Source organism: Aotus nancymaae, unplaced genomic scaffold (assembly GCF_030222135.1).
Source record: "Aotus nancymaae isolate 86718 unplaced genomic scaffold, 86718_ANA_hifiasm-v0.15.2.pri h1tg000076l, whole genome shotgun sequence".
NCBI lineage: Eukaryota > Metazoa > Chordata > Mammalia > Primates > Aotidae > Aotus > Aotus nancymaae.
Window position 1 is genome coordinate 18,022,909 of NW_026988491.1, and position 22,979 is coordinate 18,045,887.

Genomic DNA, 22,979 nt, shown 5'->3' on the forward strand with positions numbered 1-22,979 from the left:
ACTCCGCGGCACTGGGCTACAGTGGCAGGGTGGGACTCCGCAGCGCTGGGCTACAGTGGCAGGGTGGGACTCCGCGGCGCTGGGCTACAGTGGCAGGGTGGGACTCCGCGGCGCTGGGCTGAAGTGGCAGGGTGGGACTCCGCGGCACTGGGCTACAGTGGCAGGGTGGGACTCCGTGGCGCTGGGCTACAGTGGCAGGGTGGGACTCTATGGTGATGCTGCACAGTGGTACTCCTGGAAGTTACTCATGGAAATAGTTCAATGGCTATGATGCTAGCTCACTCTGAACTGAACAGTACTGTCTGTGTGCCCAGCACTGTTCTAAGCATCTTACCTGTATTAATTCCTTTAATTCTCACAGCAACCCTGTAAATCAGATCCAGGTGCCAGTGCATTTTATAGATGAGGAAACTTAGGTGTGGAGAGGCAGAGTCATTTGTCCAAAGTGCTACACATGGTAAGTGGCAGAGGCAGGATTCAAACCTGGTGATCTGACCCTGAAACCTCGGCTCTCACTGACATCGCCAGACCCCGCCTCTCTAGGAAGACAGAGCAGCCTACAGCAGCTGTCCCAACACAGGGAGCTTTGCCAGCTCCACCCCACAAGCCCCTCTTTCTTGACCCAGCTTAGGGTTACCAGCAGCAGCATAACATGACGGTGGGCTGGAGCACAGGGCTGTGCCTGAGGCTCTGTGCCCTGCAACTGATTTCAAAAGCCCCGAGAATGAGGAGGTTTTTATTAAGAAAAGGCCCTGACCTCTGGCTGCCGAGACGGCTGCAGAAGGCTGCCAAGCGGTCTTTCCCAGTCTCGGGGAGAGGCCGATCTCAGGGCCGACACTCATTTTTGACCAGAGGCCGCTGGCACAAAGGGTGCTATTGGTTGAAAAGAGTCTTTATGGAGTTCTGGTCTTGAACAGAGCAGCATGTTTCAATTACCAGAGTCATAACCCCCTACTCTGTCAGTTTGTTTAATGAAAGAAGGGCTTCTTAAACCTTAATGTTCCATGTCTGTATTGTCATTTTAATAGGCAAATATATAAAACCACAAAGGCAGCGTGAGCTACTGACTGCTTCTAGCCAGTTCCCGGCCCCCAACGCGCACACACACATACACACTCTCTCTCTCTCTCTCTCTCTCTCTCTTTGGTGTTGAGCTTTTGATACACTTCTTTTGAACACAGACATATTCTACTGTTGGAACCAAAAGGACGTGAAAAGGTAGAGAGTTGGTGACCTGCACTGAACCAGGAGAGGACTCAGCTGTGGAGTGATGTGAGCTGGGTCCTATTTAGACTCATGGGCAACAGACCACTTTACCACCTAAGAGACTGTGCGGCTGCCTTTGAGGCCAACAGCAAGGCCATTATTCTTTGGCAAGCTCAAATGTCAGCCGTGTGGGCAGCCAGAGGAGGCAGGCAGAGCTCTGAACTCTAAAAGCCACCTGCAGTTACAGCTAACCTGGTAGTGGTGGCCCTTGCTGAGGAGCCATGTGATCACACCATGACCCGACCTGACAGTGTGACTGGGGGAAGCCTGGGGAGGAGGGAGAGGGACTATCCTCAGCACCTTTCTCCATTCAACAAAGCCTTGCTTAGGACTCCCTAGGGGCCCAGTGCCAATGCCACCTTTGCTGGGGGCAGCCCCAAGGTGTGGCGAGTGGTCGCCTCCCTCCCCTCCACGCCTCAGCCATGTCTGCCCCTGGGGTCTGTCTCCAGCCTGTCCTGGACCATGAAAAGCACCGAGCCAGGCCCTGTGTCCTACTCATCCTGTTAATAACACAAAGCAAACAGCCCTCGAGTGTGTGTGATGCGTCAGGCACAGGCTCATGTGATGCTCACGGCTCCCTGTGTGATAGGTCACGTTATTGATCCCATTTTACAGATGAGGATGCGCAGGCTCTGGGAGCTGAAGCAGCTGGAGTACAGTGACACAGCACATCAGAGTGAACGCTGGACCCAGCCCTGCTGTCTAGCTGCAGAGCGCGTGCCTTTGGCCCCATGCTAAGCTGGCTGTGTCAGCGAGTGCGCTCAGACTAACGCTGAGAAGAGCTGGCTGCTCCTCACAACAGCTAGAGTCCCATGTCAGCTTGAGCACATGCAGGTCAACCCCAGATGCAGCTTGCCGCGAGGAGCATCAGGAAGGGCCCAGCATTCCTAGGGTTAGTTCCATCTCTGGGCCAATAAGACCCTGTAGAGGCCTGTGCTGGCATACACTTAATAGTGCGACCTGGACATGGGTAGTGTCCCTGGGACTCAGTCCAGACCCCTCTCATGCCACAGTCATCGCCTTTCTTCCCATGGTTCTCAGATTCCTTGCTCTGTGCCTTGGCTTCCCCAGCCCTAGTAAAGGTTCAACTGTAAAGTAAGCAAAACAGATACAGACCCTCAAATGCTGAGTTTCTGGAGTAGAAGTGCTATCTCACCCCGTCACGAGTAAGCTCCCTGGTGCCGCCCATCTGCAGCCGCCTGGCCTGGCTACTCCTCACCTCACTGAGAGCTTGAAGCAAAGGACAGTTGACGTAAGGCATCTACAAACCCTCGGTGACCTGGCAGGGCGGCTGGGCCTTGGGCCAGGGCTGTTTACACTAGCGGGGAACAGTGACTCGCCAGTGCTGATGAATAATGGGGAACAAATGCAGGGCCATGTAAACATGTCTTGTCCCCACTCCCAAGTGATAAAGCCCTGAGATTAAGCAGGCGGGAAGACGGGCTGCCCCTCTGCACCCTTTTCCCACCGTGGGCCAAACAGGCCTCACCCCCGGCCCCTGAGGAGGGGAGGAAATCATGGCTGCCAAATCTCTTGGATGGCCTGAGGCCCCATGCATGCCCCCTGCACCCCTGTCTCCAGCACTCCAAGTGGGCCCCACGCTGAGATCTGAAGAGTGTCCAGCTGTGGTAGCTGGGCCTGTGAGATGCTGCCCATGAGCCCAGGACAGATGGGGCTCACCTGAAGGCCCTAGCCAGGCCTGTCAGGGCACTTCGGGAAACAGTCCTTCTGCCCTCTCCAAGGGGTGCTGTGAGCCCAGCACACACCGCTCCACGGTCCCCAGCACTCAGCACACCCCATTATGAGAGGTTGGAGGCATCCACTCATGGCAAGAGGGGAACCCATACCCGGGAGTCAGGCTCCCTGAGCTCTGCCCCTGTACCGAGACCAGCTCTGCTGTAGGGACCCCCACCCAGGCGGCACTGAAGGTACTGAGAAGCAGACACCCAGACAGAACAGCAAAGTGGGTCTATCCGGGGGCTAATAGCCTTCCGAGCTGAGAGCCTCAGGGGCAACGCATTCCGGGCTGAGGGCCTCGAGCAGGCGCTGAGCCACGTAGCGATTCTCTCTGCACAGGTGATCATTATTAACAAACAGGTGTTCGGTCTCGTCTTATAACACAAAACACGCCCAGTAGGCAGCTGGTGCCCCCTTACTACTGATCACAAACTAAAAAGCATTCTCCACGAGAGAGCCACGGGGGCAGGGTCAGCTGTCTCACAGAACTGCTTTAACCGGCGTGTGACGTTTACACATTGTCCTGCCACTTCAGAATAGCAGTTTTCTACTTGGTGGGGGGAGCTAGGTTTTCCTTGCCATCACTCTTCCTAGCAAACAATATATTGTATCATACACTCAACATTTCTCAATATTCATAAACTTAACATTTCTGAATACCCCTGTCTTGCCCTGTGACCTGTAGGGGATGCCCAGGCCTTATCCCTGGGAAGAGCCCCCAGAGCTTCAGGGTTCAGGCTGTGTCCTCTGGAGGGGCTCCTGGAGTGCCGGTGGTGCGGGCAGCCCTCCTCCGTCTCTGCCCTGTAGAACTGACTGTCAGTGCACGGATGTGTCCTGGGTGGCTGGCCCCATGTGAGAATTCTGCCCCGACCCATGCCCGAACACAGAGGGGAGCACGGAAGCTGGGCGGGGTTAACAGCCTCACCACCGAAAATAACGGCACCTGCTTCCAGTGAGGCCCAGCTCAGGCATGATCTTAATCAATCCACACAACGGCTCCTCGCCGGGGGCATTATTCTTATCATCCCTGATTCTCAGATGAGAAAACTGAGGCCTGGAGAAGGGGATAGACTTCCCCAAAGCTCTAAAAGAGGCAGGAGGAGGACTGGAAGCCCCATGAGCCCAAAGCCCTCACTCCCCTCCTCCAGGGTTCAGCTGTGAGTGAGGCCCCTTCAAGCCGTGATGGTGGTGAGACTAAGGTACCTACATGCCAATGCTCACAAACCCCCCTGGATGCCATATGCCCACCTCTCCAAAACCCAGTGCTTAGCCTCCTCCTCTGTGGAGTCTTTCTGGTGCCCAGCATAATTCACTCCACCCCAGCTTCCAGGCCAGATCTGCCTTCCTTCGCTAATTCCTTCCTCTGCCTTGGACCAGAGGGCTTGGTGGTCCTGTCCCTGCCCTGGGGTGAGGACAGAGCCGAGTCTCCTCCATATCCCTGCTCCGAGCAGTGGAGCAGGCCAAGAGTGAGTGCTCATGTCAGGAGAGTAAACGTGAAGGCACAGTTTATGCTTGCACACGCCAGGGCCGGGGAGCTCACTACCATCATGGGGCCGTCCTGGGGCAGAGTGCTGTCCTGGTTCCTGCTGGGCAGGAGGGGGTTCCTTCAAGGCTCTCACAGCCTGCCCACTTCTCCAGCCACTCTCCAGGAGTCCCGTGCTGCTGCTCTCTGAAGACACCCACCCATTCACCTCTGCCTGTGTGCAGATACCACCCTCCTCCCAGAATAGCCTCCCCTCCTTGTCCAGATTGAAGTTTTTCTTGCCTTTTGAATCCACTTGAAATGTCTCTGTTCATTCATTCACTCCATGAACACCAAGCACCTACTTTGTGCCACAGTACCCTGAGCTGCCAGGGAGCTCCAATGCCCTGGGCCAGAGCATAGAGATAGGAGGCTTCCTGGAAGAGGTGAGGTAAGTTGCATTGAGGACAGCAGAGAGATGTGGCCTGAGCCCAGGGATCCTGGAGGCGGCAGAGGCGTTCTGAAAGCAAAGGTATGTGGAAGGGGCAGGGCAGGGCCCAGGCGGGGAAGAGCCTGCAGCCTCTCCAACAGGAGATTTCTGGCAGCAACCAGGGAAAGGTGGCTGACTGGGTCCTGGATGCTGGGCTAAGATGAGCAGCAGAGCCAGGCCGTGGGCATGGAGAGTGAGCGAGGCTGCTCCGAGGCCTGCACCCTGCCCTGGCGAGACCCCACACAGCGCTCAAAAGCCCCAGCCCTGTCCGGGTCCCCACACCAGTTCAGCTAGGGGGGTGGGGGCGGGCAGTTCCCACAGAAGACATTTGTGCCGCCTGACACGCAGAGTGTCCCAAACCACTGAGGTCTTGGGCCAGGGCTGAGGCTGTGCGGAGTGAGGCCCCTAAGTATGCCTGTTTCCAATCCGGGGTCCAAAATCCCTGGGTGGCTCCAGGAGGGGTAGGGGGAGCATCCCGCCTCCGAATCCTGCTGGCAGCTCATGGGTCCTTCATCTTTATTAATGGCCAGAGCTGAGTGTTCCCAGAGGGCATGGAGCTCCTCGGCATAGCACGGAGACTTAGCTACAAAGCGGAGAGGAGGTCCCCTGGGTTCTGGGTCAGACTCTAGGAGGTTCCCTTCAGGAAATCCTTTCAACTGGTAGGAGAGACAGAGGAGTCAGAGTGGAGAGAGGACCCTCAGTGCTGGCTCTGGGAGGAGCCTTTCATGGCTGCCTGGACTGGCCAGGTCGAGGCTGCAAGGCCCTGGTCCACAGCCTCCTTTCAGGTACAAAACGTCTCTGTGATTGTGCCATCGGAACCGCTGGAGCCCTTCCCTCTTCCGGGCCAAGGGTGAAACGGCAGGCGAGGGAGCTGGGAGGAAGGGAAGGTGGAACCTCGGCCGGCCCTGCCACAGGGGCTTCAGCGGGGCGTGGGGTGGGAGACACCCTCAGAAAAAGATGACTCCAGTGAGGTCTGGGATAAAAGACACGGACCCTGAAGGTCCCTGAAGGCTGCTCCCTGTGAGCAGTGAGCTCTCATTCCTTCGGCCCGCGGAGCTGGGGGAGGGCAGGGGTGGGAGGAAGGGAAGGAGACAGGGGTCAAGGAAGGTCAAGCATTTGGAGCACAAAAGAGGGGCCTCACTGGTCAGGGTCTGGCCCTCACCCCACCCAGCCACCAGACCTGAGGACCCTGTTGCTCTCGAATCCCCTTTTTTCTGCCCATCTCCCAAGGGTCTGACCAAGGCCACTAACTTTTCCTCGCCACCCTGCCCATCTGTCCCTGGCTCCCATGGCACAGCCCTGGCTTGGGCCTCAGCCTCCTCTTTGGGGTAGGCTGCACACTTCTCCTGGGTCTCTCAGCCTTCAGCCCCTCCCTCCCAATCCCTTCTCCATGGGCAGTGGCTGCGGTGATGACTCTGGTTGGAACAGGACATGGCACAGGGTCCCACAGGGTCTCTGAAGTCACGTCCCATCACCTCGCTGTACAGTGCCCGGCATGAGCACAGCTCTGGACGCTGGGTTGGTGGCGGATGGCCCTCAGCTGTGACTCTTGCCCACCTCCACCCACTGCTAGCCAATGAAGGGTCACGGGTGGGAGTGGACCCATGTGCTGTGATTGACGTGGTTTTCCAGCAAGAAGAGTTTCCAGAGCTGACACCAGCAGAACATAGGTTGCCCTGCTTCGAAAGGCCTCTGCAGGCAGCACCAGCTTCCCCGGGAGGTGTGCTTTTCGGCCCAGGACGCTGTTTGTTTTTATTAATAGCTGGCTGTTTGTTCTACTTTGGAGCAAGAGTCCAGGTTGGAAGTTATTTATAACAACTAAAAATTACTTCTGGATCCAGCCCTGGTCGCTTTGTGTTTCCCACAGATGTTTCCCGATTTGACACAGAGACTCTGTGTTCTGCTCAGACCCCACCCATGCTTTCAGGGCCGTCAGGAGCCTACTGTGTGTCAGGCCCTGCACTGTCCGGTGTCCCAGCTCCCATGGAGGGTCTGGAAACAGGCAGAGGTGCCCAGCCCCTCTTAGGAAGTGAACTCGACCTCCAGCACTGAGAGCTCCCACCTGGTCCCCGGGGGCTGAGGCTCCCTGCTCCGCTGGCTCCTTTCAGAAGGGCGGCTTAGGCAGAAAAGCCTCTTGGCTATCTAGCGGCTCTTGCAAAATTGCATTTGATGAGTTCAGTGTAAATAAATGAGAACCAGATGGGTTAGATTTCGGGTAAAATATACATGGGTCTTGGAGCTTAGGGGCCTAAGTTCTGCCAGATCCAGAACACTCCCTGAGCTGTCAGGAGCTGCTGGCACGGGCAGGCAGGAGGGACACCTGGGGTCTCCCAGGACCTGTCTGCCTCCTGGCTGAGGCCTTCCCTGGGGCTCCTGATTCCCCAGCAGGTTGGCTGTGTGCAGAAGACACAGGGTCGACCTCTTGGCCTGGGCCTGAGTCCAAGCTCAGGGTGGGAGACGAGGTGCATGAATGATAAGGTCAGCTTTCCAGAAAAGCAAGCTCACTGCTCATGTCCAAACCCAGCAAGCCAGCCCAGAGGAGGCAGAGATGTGGTGAAACCTGCTGGCTGTTGGGGTCTGCTCACTCTGCCCTCCCCAACCTGAGTCCTGTGCATCTCTAGGGAAGGACAGGAGTCTGCCACCTAGTGCAGACCGCTGGCCAGTCCTCACAGTGGTCTGCACGATGCTGCCCTGTGACCACGGCCCGTGGGACCTGGCTCTTGTTCCACAAGTCACACCAGATGGAGTGCAAGACTCAGGGAGTAACTTGCTCTGTGACCTTGGGCAGGTCATTTCACCATTTGGGGCCTTGGTTTCCTTCTCTATAAAACACCCAGAGCTGTTTTGGGAATCAAAGGAAGTGATGGAGGTAAGGAGCCCTGCACAGACCTGGCACGCACAGACCGCCACCGAACACGTGTGGCACAAAGCGTGGCTCACGCATCGGGGATCCATGGCTAGGAACGTACAGCAGAGGCCATTCCAGATTGCAAAAGCAGCAACAAGCCACATCAGAGGGGAGCACTCCGCTGCGCCTCGGCTTTCCGGTCTCCACGTGAGGCCGCTCCGCTCCTGACACTGCTCCCTCCTGAGTAAGCTTCTGGCACACTCACCACCTCACCACCAGGGTCGCCCTTCTCTGGGGACCCCAGATTATTGGGGAGCTCACAGTTGGCCCAGAAGTGGACAGACCTGGGCACGCAGTCTGCTCGGAGGGTGTGGATGGGCCTTCCGATGCTATGTTTGTGCGACCTCTGCTATTTCTCCAATCCCGTTTTTGGTTGAGATAGATCGCATGGAGCACAAAATTCATCATCTTTAAGCGCATTTCTTAGTGGCTTTTGTGTATTTGCGATGTTGCACAATCATCACTACTAATTCCAGAGTATTTCCATCACTCCAGAAAGAGGCCCCATGCCCATTTTGGTTAGTCCGAATTCCCACCCGCACCCCCAACCCCGGCAACCACGTCTGCCTTCTGTCTGGGTTTGCCAGTTCTGCACGTTTCATATAAAGAGTCCCACAACATTTGTCTTCGTGTGTTTGGCTCCTTTCACTTAGCATGTTTTCAAGCTTCATTCCTTTTTATAACTGAATAATAGTCCACCGCATGGACAGACCACATTTTATTTCTCTCTTCGAGAGTGGACGGACATCTGGGTCGTGTCTGCTCTGTGGTGGTTATGAGTGGTGCTCCTGGAACACCGTGTGGAAGTTTTTGTGTGGGCATACATTTCTAGCTGTCTTGGGTGGTTACCTGGGAGTGGCACCATCATATCATCTGGTAACTCCATGTTTGCCTCTTTGAGGAAATGGCCAACTGCTTCCCACAGGGCGACACCATTTTACATTCCCAACCAGCAGAGTATGAGGTTTCTAATTTCTCCATATCCTCACCAGCACCTGTGACTTTCTGGGCTTTTTCTTTTTTTTTTAATAGCCATCCTAGTGGGTGTGATGTGGTTTCTCATGGTTTTGATTGTCATTTTTCTAACTACTGATGACACTGAACCCCTTTCCACAGGCTTAGCAGCCCTGTGTATGGCCCTGGGATGCAGCGATGCTCAACACAGACGTGATCCCTGTTCTCACAGTCTCCGTGTTTTCTGTGGGGAGACAGAAATGAGCACTAAGATGCTGGGGGGCAGGGTGTCTCCATTGCTTTGGAGACATGTCTATTCGGATCTTTTGCCTGTTTTTAAACTGGGTTGTCTTGAGTCGTAAGAGTTCTTTACAGATCCTGGATACTAGATCCTGATCAGATACATGATTGGCAAAGACTTTTTCCCATTCTGTGGACACCACCTCTTTTAAAGCAGCCTTGGGCGGCACCAGGTACTTAGGAGCTCAGTGCAGGTGAGTGGGGCCTGGTCTCCTCTCGGGCTCTGCCCTTGCCCCCACCCCATGTGCATTCTGTTCCAGGGAGATGTTGCACCGCCCCACAGCTTCCCTGGCTACCTATGTGCCAATGTTTCCCCACACTCCTGGCCTGCCTGCTCCACCACCTTCCCCCTTGGAAATCAAGAGCTGACCTGGTGCCTGCACATGGACATCCCATAGGCGGGACAGACCTCAGGGGGCCCATGCCGAACCCCTAAGTCCCCCTCCCACAAAAGCAGAACAGAATGAGACAAAGTCCTGTCTACCCTCAGCCTTCCCCAGCTCAGCCAGTATTCGTGCAACCCACAGTGGCTTCAGGCAAAACACCTGGTAGTTATCCTAGATGCTGCCTTCTCCTCCCCACATCGAGTCCTTAGCCCGTCGTCCTTCCGACTCTGCCTGTGAAATTAACCGCGAGCACCACACATTCACTCCCTTCCACAGCTGCCATGGCTGGGCCAGCCACACTCATCCCTGGCCTGGATTCTCGCACTCCCTGCTGCCACCCTGTCCCTGTCCCATCCTCCATCCTTCATGGACCTGATGCCATCCCCCTGCCTGAAAGCCCCCAAAGGCCTTATAAACATGAACTCCCTTTCCTGGCCACGAAGCCGACAGGAACTGCTCTGCCCATGTCCCCCCTGGTCGCCTCCTCACCCACCCGCCTCCAGCCAGGCTGCTGTGTCCTGCTCCCATCTCCAGGCCTTGGCATTTGCTCCTCTGCCTGGAATGTTCTTCCCTTGTCTTGGCACGGCTGACTCTTCCTCCTCCTTCAGACCTCAGCTCACGTGCCACTTTCCCAGAGATGCTCTCTCTGACCACCAAACTAAAGTGGCAGACAGGCTACTCTGCAATGTCCCCTCCCCTGCTTCCTTCAGAGCATGTCCCCACCCACCTGGAAATCATCTTTGTGGCTGTTTCTGTCTCCCCACAGATAACACAGAGCCCCTGAGAACAGGGACCGTGTGTGTGTTGAGCATTGCAGTATCCCAGGGTTTTGAACAGTGCAGGGGTGCATTGTGTATGACATACATCATGTGGCCTATGGATGTCCCAGCCAGAAGCACCGTTCCCTGCCCACACTGAGCACTTACAAACATGTGGGTAGGGAACAGCGCTTCTGGCTGGGACATCCATAGGCCCTGGCTAAAGCTGTCCCAGCAGGGATGAGCTGCATGGCCTTCACTGCCGTATGCTGCAAAGTGTGGCTGCAGAGGGGCTGGCATGAGGCCCTGCAGCCCCAGGACCCCCTCAAGGAAGCAGCTCTGGACGAGTGACAGGAGCCTGTGCTGGCTGCCAGTGGGTCCTGGGTGGGTGGGCTGGGGCTGACATCAGGAGGTGCCAGAGAAGGCTCTCAGAGAAGAGCTGTACTCATCTGTCGCCTTAGCCTTGCCTGAGAGTGGGGAGCTTGTGTAGCAATCGCGATGGGGAACCAGATGCCCTCACAGTCATTGCCGGCCTGTGGCTTTGGTGCCTCGGAAGAGGGGTACAGCTCAGGGTGTCCTCCTGCTTTGCTTTACTGACACAAGGACCAAAGTCTCCCACTAAAGAAAAGTTGCTGGAGCTGGGCAGAGGTTTAGGAACCAAGTGGAGAGGGAAGGGGTCTGGAGACACAGTGGAATCCCCTACTGAACTACGTTTCCCTGACTTTGCTAGGCCACCTATGGCGAGGCCAGCTCCTCCTTGAACCTCTACAGCACAGGCAGGGCCCCTGCTCAGGGTCAGGCACTCTCGTTACAGTTATCTTGGTTAACCTCAGCCCAGGGTGGTAGCTGTTTTGTAACTGGGAGCTCCAAGCAGTGTGCAGCCTGCCCACGGTCCCCAGCACGTGAGTGACAGAGCCAGGCTGGGAACGGGATGCTTTCATCCCCTCCCTCAGGCCTCCGACAGTGCAGCTGTGCATGTGATCCTGGCTGGACATCTGTAGGAGGCACTGGAGTTTTTAAACATTTCTTTTGATGGGGTAAGAATGGAGGACTGGAGAGAGGAAAGGAGGAAAACCAAACAAACAAATCATGGAACCAAAGTGAGAAGCTCTAAGAAAAGAAAGGGGGACCGCTCCCATGGGATGCTTAATGAAGAGCCTGCACCTACCCAGGCCCAGCTGCATGTGATTACCTCCAGGCCAGTGGATGTGGTGGCTGCACAAGTCCCACTCCTTGTGAAAAAAACAAAACTCTCCCGAACCAAGGAGGGGCCCCGGAGCTCCTACAACACCCACGTGACACAGGTCCTCTGGCCAGTTCATCCTGCCAGACTCCAGCCAAGTCAACACTGATTGATTCCCAACATCAATTTCTCAGCCTCGGTACTGTCGGAATTCTGAGCCCTGAAGGGCCAATTCTTCCCCATAGAAGTTGGCATTTTCTTCACCCTCCAAAGCTGTGTGAAATTGCCAGGCGGCTATGCGGCTGCTCCTTCTCTTCCTCCTTGCTAGCGCCCTCCGTGTGTACCCCCGTCCCCACCTGAGAGGTCTCCTTGGGCATGAGGGTCCTCGGCACATGCCAGGCCTGTGGCCACAGCCAGGTCCCGGCCGCCTGGCCTCCTGCCCCCTGCCCCGATCGGCTCTCCAACTGGGCCTGCTACGTGTTGGCTTATTCCTTCCTGTGCTCAGCAGTCTCTCCCTGTCAGGCCCTGGGGTGGGCCAGGCAGCAACAACCAGGACTAAGGAATAGTTTAGTCTCATCAGAGTTGACACACCTGAGGAGGAGGCAGACAGCAGGTCACAAAGGGCAGTGGTGGAGGGGCTGAGTGTGGGCACCAGGAAGCTTCACGGAAAACGGAGCCCTTGCTTGGCTGAGGCATTGGAATGCTCGCAGGCCTCCCCACGGCCAACGTGTCTCTGAGTTTGTGGCCATATTCTGTCTATGGTTCTCCTCCTTGGCTCTCTACCACTTTCCAGTAAAATTGTTCTATTATCTAAGATTCTGAGCCAACAGGGAATTTGAGAAATGGTGGAAAAGCTGGATCAACACTACTACACTTGAGACACAACCAGTCAGGAGCATCTATTTTGTGTCTATCTTTTTGCACGAGCTGATTTTCTCTAACTGTGAGGAGTCGATCCGCACATAGCCACTGCAAGCTGAGCTAAAGCACCCTCCGTGCTGTGACTCGGCCCTGCCCACCCTTCTGACTCACTGCTTTGTGCCGTCAGCAAGTGGGCTCCCCTTCCAGGCTCTCGTGCAGTTGTTAATAAACTCCCCTGTGAAGGGCGCGGCTGGGCAGCTACGGCCCTTTTCATCTGAGGGATTATTGCCTTCAGAGACCTCCCCAGAAATGGGATTTCTGGGTCAATGACTGTGAGCTTTTGCTTCTCATGACTCCCTGCAGACCCCTGTTAACCTGCACACAAGTGACTGACTCTCCTGCCCTACATCGTTTGCACATGTGGCCTCATCTGACATCCATCTCCAGTGAACTTCTGGGATCAGTCATATGTATTTGTTCACTCAGTCACCTGTCAGGGGTGCAAGGCACCACACTGGTGCATGGGTAAGCAGGGAAGAAGAGGCCAAGGCTGCCCTCAGGGAGCTGCCATTCCAGGAAAGAGAGAAGTGTGAGGACACTGGGAGACCAGTGTCTGTTACCACTGAGGGGGTCAAAGGTCTGCAGGACAAGAAGACTGTGCTGTGAGAAGCAGGAACAGGCAGGCTGAACCGAGGCAGCGAAGTCTCTCTAAGCCACGTGAGCACCAGTGCAGAGAAAGGTGTGTCTGGTGGTGGGCTGTGCGGTTGGTCGTGTGTGAGTGTGTGTGTGTTATCTCTGGGTCTCACACCCAGCGAGCATGTGGTATACCTGGCTGGTCTGACAGAGACTGCCATTTTACCGCCACCACCACCTGCCCCTGAACCCACTCTGCTCCCTGGCCGAGCCCCTCCCACCCCTCCCACCTCCAGGATTTGCACACGCTGCTCCCACCTCCTGAAATGTCCTCCTGTCACCCATCTTCACCCCCACCAGTGGACCCTCCACTTGTTCCAGGTAGGGCGAGTCATCCACCCACACCATCCCTTTGCACATAACCCTAGTATTAATTACACAAAGAACACCAGACTGGGAGTATTTCTGCACATGGCCTGGGAGCTCCCTCAGTGCAAGAAGCTAACTGATCTCAGAAGCCCCTTGCCTGGCAGATGTGGGCACTGGGGCAGGTCCTGACAGAAGAGCATTGGGGCATTCTTGCTGTTCCAACCAGATAATCACTGTCGCTGGCCCCACTGCCCCAGGCTTTGATTCCACTCCCGCATCGTAGCTACATGATTCTGCATCAACAGTGAAGTGGGTCCCGCTAGAATACTGTGGAGAAGCAGCACACACCTCGATGGGTGACGTCACCACACACAGTTCTGTCTGCACGCAGATGACACTGGACACGGACATCAGGACACAAACGCTTGCTCTGTTGGAGGGGTGAGAAACGTGGGAATGATTCTGTCTTTTCTCTGGATTTCTCTGAGTGTTTCTGTACAATCGTTGTACGTGTGGCCGATGGATAAGTAAACAGACATTTGCAGCTTGGTCTGATTCTGGCCTGAGAGCTGGCAGGGAGGGCGAGGGAGCGGAAAGCAGGGAGCAGGTCCCTCCACTCGGGAGGCCGGGGAAGAGGTGCAGGAGGAAGAGCTGGAGCACCTGGGACAGCGGGGAGGAGGTTCTCCAGCAGGGAATCGTATGTGCAGAGGCCCAGAGGGCATGAGGTGCCTGGGGACAGGCTTAATATTTAGTTTGCTAGGAGCATAAGGAGAGAAGGAAAGGCTGGGGTGTTAGCAGGGCCAGCTGCTAGGCTGAGGAAGCCAGACCCCCGCAGTGGCAACACCGGCCCTGGGAAGGTCCCACTCGGAGCCGCCTCCACCAAATGACTCCGGGTCCCAAATGACTCCGCTGGCATCTGACCCCACGGCGGCCAGCAGATGAGCCAGGGGAGGGCAAGCCTGTGGGAGCCTCTCCCCGTCATTACAGTAGCACCTAGGAGGTTACTAAAGACCCTAGACCAAGCAGCTGTCCCACTTCCCACAAATAAAGAGAGTGCCAGCCAGGCGTGGGGCATCTCTGCCAATGGTCTATTTCTAGCTGTATGTGGTTGGGACGAGGTGGGTGACAGGGAGGGATGCCAGGGCAGCCTGATGCACTGGCCTGGCAAATGGCCACTATAAACAGCTCGAGCCTGTCCTGGTGGTGTGGGGGGAGGGTCACCGCAGCAACAGTCCTGATGCAGCCAGGTCCAGCAAACGTCCAGGGCAACCCCAAACGCCACCCAGGGCCCATGCTGCGCCAAGGTAAGCAAGACTATTGACAGGAAGTAGAGGACCGGGCTGAGATGCCTTCAATTGTTGCTAATGCCCCTTTTTAGGTCTATGGCTCCGTGTCCGGTTTGAAGGCATGTGTTTTGCTGGCAGGTATTTTTAAAGAGCCTTCACAAGACACTTTTTATTTTATTTTTTTCAATTTTTCAGAGTACTGACCAAGCCCTTGGCACAGGGATTGCAAACAGGAACAGATGAAGGCAAGTGTCTGCAGCGAGTGTTTTTCTTTGCTGTTTATGGACTTGGTATTCTCTGCCCTGAGACAGAGTAGGACTTCTTCCTCAAGCCACCAAATTGAGACCTACCAAAGGTGGGGCTGGCACCAGGCACAATGACAATAGATTTCAGTCCAGTGGAAGGAGGACAGGATCACGAACACATATTCCTATCAACGGGAAGGTGGCCTCAGATGGGGACGCGATCCCTGACCTGAATGTACAAGCACAGGAGAGTGGGAAGGGGAGAGGAGGGGAATGGTCCTGACACCCACCATGTGCAGCCTTCCTTCATGTACCCCCTCGCTATGTCCCCAGAGCTCCCTCCTGGGAACATCAGCATGCCCCTTTCCGGGAAAGGAAATGGAGAGCAGAGAGCTAGGAAGGGAGTGGGGGTCAAGGCCAATGTGTCTGATCCCCAAGTCCATGCTCTCCCTGTCTAGAGCAGAGACGAGAAGGAGCCAGGCACGGAGAAGTGCACTGAGGAGTCGCAGGCCAGCGCCGGCTGCGGGAGACGGGGAGCCATCATGCGGGAGACCCCTGCATGATTCTGCTTGGGAAAAAAGATTGCTGCTGCTGTAAACCCCACAGCATCTGAAAACCACAGATCAAATCCCATATTTTTATTTCACATATGACAGGGAAACTGAGGCACAAAGAGGCAGGGCATTTCCCAAGGTCCCCAGCAAGTCAGTGGCCTAAGAAGCCTGACTTCTGCTCTGTGGGCCACTGATTCTGTCCTGATCGCCGGTCCGGGTGGGGGTTGGGAGGAAGATCCATCTGGCCCCTGTAATGAGCACCTCACTGTTCTCCACCCAATCCCAAGCAGGCCGCGGTCATGAGGCTGTCAAAGGCCACTCCACCCTGAAAACACCTGTGGGTCTGAACCAGTCTGCCTCCCTACACCCACTCTAGGCTTTCCCCTTTTGTGTAGCAATTTGGGAAAAGAAGGAAGTGAGTCTATGAAATGCACACCACTGTCCAGGGAGCTTCCTTCTCTCAGGCCAAAGGGTTTCTATCAGATGAACAGCTGTAGAAGGCCGAGAGGAGGAATGGGCCTGGATCTGTCTTGTACCCTGACAGCAAATCCCTCCAACTGAGTATGTTTAGAGCACCTGAAAGTGGGCCAAGAATGGGAAAGGTGGTGGGTGGTAGGTGGGCATAACGAGAGAACAGAAAGAAACCTCTCCAGTTTACTTCAGAAAATACTGGTGTTTATGGAGTAAGTATGTGACCGTCCAAAGCTGTTTAGTTTTACATTAAGATGATCAGCACTTTTTTTTTTCCCAGCAAGAAATGGATTTGAGCTGTTGAAGTATAAAGACAAATAAACAGCAGCAACTCCAGCCTTTGGTAGGGGTTCCAGGGAGCCACACATCGTCTCCAGCTGTCTTCCAGCACAGAGGGGCTCCTTTAAAAGGCCGGGGTGGCGCAGGCCCTTTCATCAGGCAGGGGACCAGCTCAGCCCAGCGGAGGGAGAGCTGCGAGCGCGATGCCTACGCGGAGCATCTGGGGCGCTCGCTCGAGGGTGACTTCCTCCCCAGGTGCAGCTGGGCCCCAGGCCGGATCTGGAGTCTCCTGAGGGCCCCTCCTACTCCTCCCCTTTGCCCTTCCACTTGGCAGCCTCAAGTGGTACTTACACATCCATCTCCTCATCTGATCCTAACAGACAGGGACTGACACCATTTCATAGAGACCAAAACTGCAACTAAGAAATGAGATGATGTGTCCTGATTTACAAAATAAGAAGATAGCAGAGCTGGAATTGAAGTCTCGATGTCACGTGACCCCACAGTCAACAGACAGTAAGTGTAAGCGCCAGCACAAGAGGCTGGGAGAGCATTTGGAGGGTGGGGAGCGGACCATGGGCAGCAGCTCATCTGGCAGGAATGAGGAGCAGGGCCCAGCCAAAGGGCTTCCCACTCGGCCCAGGTCCTGCATCTTCACCAGCTCCAGGATACATCCATTTTCTCCAAACTGTGTTCTGGCTCTGCACACTGAAATAAATGTGAATGAGCTCATTCGTATCTGTTGAGAGCTTGCTCTGTGCTGGGTTCTGTGGTATGTGTGATACAAAGCTCATCCCATTGGCCTCTGCATCATCTCTGTCAAATAAACACTGTTGCCATCCCACCTCATGCAGGAGTGTATAGAGGCCCAGAGGAGCTGAGTTACTTGCTCAAGGTCACATAGTAAGTGATGGATCCAGGGTTCAAAGCCAGGCAGGTGGACTTCCTATGGTCCTTGAGGGCCCAAAATAAGGCTATCTATCTCCTAATTGAGAGCTCCTAGAGAAGGCACAGCATAGGGTGGGTGCTCGTGAAATCTATTTTTTTGTCTCTTTTTTTTTTTAAATTTTTAAACAGATGGATCCTAAGAAACTTGTGAAATCTTTATGAAATATTAAGATATCTGGCTTCCAAAGCCATCTAGAAGCCATCTAGAACCCTCACACTTTCCCCCAGGTTTGACTAGACTTCTAAACTTGTACATTGCTTCCATTTCGATGGCTGCTTATCATTTCAAACCAAACTCAGCCAGACAGACTCTTGAGTCCTTCTACCCCCACGCCCCATCTGTCCTCCCCCAGCTTCCCCATCTCAGCCACAGCAGCGGAGCCCCCAGGAACTCTGGGAAGACCCAACAATCAGTTTTAATTCTGTTTTTCCCCATACCTCTCACATCTTATTCACTGGCAGGTCCCATGGACTGTTTTCAAAATACACTGTGAGTTCAACGACCACTTCTACCACTGTCCCCCTGAACGCAGCCACCAACATCTCTGACCCAGGACACCGCAGTGGTTTCCCTGCTGAAGCCACTCTGCCTTTCTACTCAGCAGCCAGAAGCGTTTTTAAAATTAAAATGTCCACGGGAATATGTCAATCCCTGGTGAAAATATCCCATGGCTTCCCAAGTAACAGAATAAAAGCCAAACCCCTTTCTCCAGCCAATATAACCCTGCATGACCCACCCCCAGCCCACCTCACTGCCTCATCTCTAGTCCATGTCCCTCGCTCCTGACCCTCCAGGCACCCTGGCGCATCCCCAAAGTCACTTAGCTCATTCCCGCCTCCGGGCTACCACACTTGTGCCCCTTCTGCTTGGGCAGAGGATCTTCCCTAGACCTTCACGTGACACTTTCTCCCTCTCACTGAGGCTTCCTCCCCTTACCCCTGGGCAGACCTCTGTTACTCCCCACGTTGGTGGAGGTGACTTCTCAGGCCAGACTGTAAAACTGCCAAGCACGGGATTCTGTATTCCTAGGACCCAGAGCCATGATGTGCGGCAGCTCCCACCAGTCCATGTGGAAGGACCACATAAAGAGGCTGCTCACAGCGTCCTGGCTGACAGCCAACCACCACCACCAGCTGTGAGCAAAGACGCTTCCAGATGATTCCAGCTCTTAGCCATCAAGTCATTCCCAGCCTCCAAGTCTTCTAGCTGAGGCCCCAGACACTGTGAAGCAGAGACTGGCTGATCCTGTCTGAATTCTTGAGCCGCAGAACCCATGAGCAAAATAGCATTGTATGCCATTAAATGTGAGGTAGTCTTTTTAAAATTTAATTTTACTTTTTAAAATGGACATGTAATAATTGTACATATTTGTGGGGTACACAGCAATGCTTCAACATGTATTTTTAAAAACTTCGTTTAGTTTTACTGAGTCAGGATCTCGCTCCATTGCCCAGGAATGCAGCAGTGTAACCATAACTCACTGCAGCCTCCACCTCCTGGGCTCATGCAATCCTCCCAACTCAGCCTCCTGAGTAGCTGGGGACACTGGTTCACACCTCCACGACTGGCTAATTTTTAAAATGTTTATAGAGATGGGATCTTGCTATGTTGCCCAGACTGGTGTCAAACTCCTGAGCTCAGGTGATCCTCCCACCTTAGCCTTCCAAAGTGTTGGGATTATGGGTGTGAGCCACCACACCTGGCCTCAATACGTACTGAGGTGGTTTCTTATGCAGCAATAGCAACTGGAACCCCACGCTACCCAATGCTGTCACCCTCCCCATCACTTTGTATCACATGATTATGTTTCAGCGGCTCTGACCTGGCTGCAATTACTGAGTTATGTGTTTACAGGTTTGCTGTCTTTCTCCTCTATGTAAGTTCACAAGCAGGGGGATGTTGTAGCTTTTGTTCACTGCCAAAGTAAGCACTTAAAACCAAGTCTGGCATGTAGCAGGTGCTCAGAACGTTTTGGAATAAACGAATGGATGAATACTAAGTGGAAGGCTTTAGTATTACTCCTAATGTAGCGCTCTTTTTTTAGGGTGGGGGGCAGAGTCTCACTCTGTCACCCAGGCTGGAGTGCAGTGGCGCGATCTTGGCTCACTGCAACCTCTGCCTCCCAGGTTCAAGTGATTCTCCTGCCTCAGCTTCCCAAATTGCTGGGATTACAGGTGTATGCCACCACACTCAGCTAATTTTTTTGTATTTTTAGTAGACGGACTTTCACCATGCTGGCAAGGCTGGTCTCAAACTCTTAACCTCAAGTGATCCACCCACCTTGGCCTCTCAAAGTGCTGGGATTATAGGCATGAGTGACAGTACCTGGCCCTAATATAGCACTTTCTACCCTTCATTAGAGTTGTGAATGTTTCTGGCACCCCTGCGAGAGATGCCCCATCTAATTCATCTTTACCTCTGCCCTATGTCTAGCACAGAGGTTTGCTGAGTGAGAGGGTTTTTAGATCACAGGGCATTTTTACAAATCCATCCATTCATTCATTCCACAAATATTTACTAAATGCCTACAATATATCTGACACTGCACTAGGTTCTGAGAAGAAAGACAGAAAGGTAAACAAGACAAACTCTGCTTTCAGGGGAAGAAAAGAGGAGCCCCACAGAGCTGCAGTGGAGAGGTACTATGTGGTGTAGGTCAGGGCAGACTTCTAAGCAAGCGGAGGTTTGGTTGGGGCTTGAAGGATGAGCAGGACCTCACCAGGTCCGTGCTGGGGAGGAGCGGCCTATCAACAGCAGATCTGTGTAGGACTCTGTGGGTACAGGGAAGGCTGGACCAGTGGGCAAAGCTGAGCAAGGGTGAGAAAAGGGGGAGAGGCTGGAGGCTGGAAGGCCCTGGCCAGAGGGGCCTGTGGGTGCCACTGTGGAAGCAGTGGGGGCCATGAGAGGCCCTGAGAGGAGGCTGCTGGAGCGGAGGGCTCTGCACAGTCAGATGGGGTAAGACAAGGTCCCGAGAGCGGCTTGAGGTGATGCGAGGTGCCTAATCAGGCTGCAAGCTCTGCCCTTGGCCCAGGGAGGCTGAACAAGCTACGGGGAAAAGGCGTCCTTGGCGTGAGCTCTCTAGAGCAAGTGGTGCCTGCTTCCCCTTAGCACACTCCTGCCTATGCCTGGCCTGGCACATGCTGGGATTTCTGGATGCTCCCAGTGACTCCTGAACTCACACATAGATACAGGGGTGCACATCTAACACCCCACTGGAGCTGGTGCAGTTCTGAGCACTAAGGGGCAGGGGGTGGGCAGCAGGGTAGGCTTACAGGCTTGAACTTGCAAAATCCCAGACATGGGCTCTGATCTCAGCTCTACCACTTACTGGCTGTGTGAGCTTGGGTAGGTCGCTTTCCCTCACTGAGCCTCAGTTTCCTCGTTTGTAAAAAGAAGACACTAATGGTTTTGGATGCTGTGAGCACTAATGAGAGAACTGAGCACAACATCCCGGGCACATCCAGGCACACCGGAGACTCAGCCAAAGCTCCCAAATCTCACTTGAGTCAGACGGTCTACCCAGCACAAGGCTGGGCACAGGGTAGGTGCTCAATAATGTTAATGGCATGGAGAGAGCTGGCTAAGACATCAGTGCTTCTGAACCAGGATGTAGATGGCTTCTCTTCATTGGGAAAAAAGTGCTGAGAGGCAGGTCCAAAATTCAAACTGTGAGCAACTTGAGAAACATATTTTTCAGTAAGTCAAGGTAAAGATCAAGGTCGAAGAAAACATCTGGCTAAGTGAACTAATGGCTTTAGAGAAAGAGGAGCCTTGCTTTGTGGAGACGGGAAGAAATTATCCACGGCTGGTTTTAATTTAAGATGAAAAAAAATCTTATTCTATTAGCCTAAATATTGCTCTGCTGTCCAATTGCATGGAGTTTGGAATAATATTTTTCAAACAGAACTACTGCTATTTCAAGTAATTACACAGCTAAAAGCAGCCATTTGGGGTTGAGCAAGATCTCATCATGGTTTCAATTCCCTCTGGTGTCATTTTCTGTTATATTTGAGAAATTCCTCAATAAAGATGTCAAATAGAGTGAGGGCTTTGCTCCCCAGAGGACAGACTTGGCCACCCTCCAGGATACAGTCACAGGCAGGCCATCTCCACAGGAAAATAACCTTGCATACTCGAAAGAAAAGAAAAGGTTCAACTGTGAAAACTCAGGCAAGAAAATAACTTGTAAGCCGTTAGCCTCATTTCTCCTAATTAGCTCAGAACGCTTTTCAAACTGGTCTGTGTATTTCTAAGGTGATCAGGGTTTTATCCAGCCCCATCCCTAAGGAATTCAGTGGTGGTTCAGAGAGGAATGTTACAACTGGAGAAGACTCTTGACCCGGACTTGAGACAAAACAGCAGGAGGTGCGAATGGGCCTAACTGCTCCTGATGGGCAATGCGCTATGGGGTGAGGTTCAGTGACAGCCCGGAGGCAGTCAAGACTGTACAAGGCAGTGAAGACGGAGAGCCTCCCAACAACTCAGTGGGTCACTCACAGCCACCAAGCGTCCACTGGGAACAAGGCCTTGTGCAGGAAGCTTTGTCAGGCAGCACAAACAATTCCAAACATTTCCAGGCTGCACGATTTCAAGCACATAGTTAAATGACCAAAGCTGGTGGCAAGTAATAGGGAGTGGTGGAGACTGTGGCAAACGAGAGAGAACACACCCCGTCTGAAGCAGGCAGCTGCGGTGTATTTCACTCTAGCTGCTGCCAGCACCACACTGAGATGTGAGCGAGAGTGCTGTTGCCTTGGGCCCTGCACTTTGGGGGTCTCTCCTGTGGCTGCAGCAGCCCTCCACCATGGAGTAAGGAGTTCGCAGTGGGGTCAGGGCACCTGGAAGATATACCTGCCACTCTACATTACATCCTGGGCAGTTAGGACCCTAGAACTCCCCCCAAACGGTCCTAAGCCGATCAGATGACACTCTGGTCTGAGGAAGACTTAGGCAAAAGGTGGCTGCTTTCAGGGTAAACGGCCAAAGCTCACACATTTGTGTTAGGGTGTGCTGAGGTTCATCACCATGTCGATGGAGCCAACGGTGGGAAAGGCAGGGAGGGGAGCAGGCATTGCCCATGCTACCAGTCTCTGGTGCAAAATCCAAGTAGTCTTCTAAATTCTAGTCTAGCCTCCAGGTCATTAGATAGGAACATTTGTCATTCTTGTTTGGGGGCTTCATAATCACTGTAAGATATTTAGCCATGTGGGATAGGGGCCTCCATCTGGATTCCTGTCCCAAGTCCTGCAAACCTCAGGACCTGGGTGACTGTGGCTGAGGAGTGACGCTAGAGATACTGATTTTTATGTGATATCCCCGAATTTTTAAGTGTTGACAAACAGTTTAATAAGAACAAATGATGCCACCATGGGCACAAAGCAAACGTGTTTGTGGGCCAGATGAGGACTGTGGGTTGCCAGCTTGAAGCCTCTGCTGCAAAATGATGACAATATCCAGCACCTGCACCAGAATTTACATCTGTACATAAACTCTGCGAAATCTCCTTTCAGATTTAATCATGACATTGACCCTCTGAGACAGGTACTACTGATCCATTTCATAGTTTGGGGAACTGAAGCCTGACAGGCTAGAGGAACAGGTCCCGAACTATAAAACTCATGAGCAGTGACACCAGAATTTGAGTCTAAATCTTCAAACTCCAAGCCCAGCTGACTCTCACACATGACTCATTTCTGCCAACACAGATCAAGCCCCACCATCCTAGAGTACGAGGCTCTCTACTTCTCACCCTCATGCAGTGTTTCATGCGTGAAGGTGCTGAGACTCCAAGAAGTCAATTCACTAGCCAGAGGTTACATGGTCAGGATGGGCTGGAGCCTGCTGGAACCAAGGTCTGACTTCTCTAGAGCTGGAGTTTCATCTTGAGA

At 53.8% G+C, this 22,979-nt stretch overlaps 1 protein-coding gene across 2 annotated transcripts in view; it reads right to left on the reverse strand.

Annotated features, from left to right (window-relative positions):
• The window catches only part of SCUBE1 (signal peptide, CUB domain and EGF like domain containing 1), a 143,016-nt gene that overhangs the window by 92,541 nt on the left and 27,496 nt on the right, over window positions 1-22,979 (reverse strand). The gene's annotated exons all lie outside the window — the stretch shown is intronic.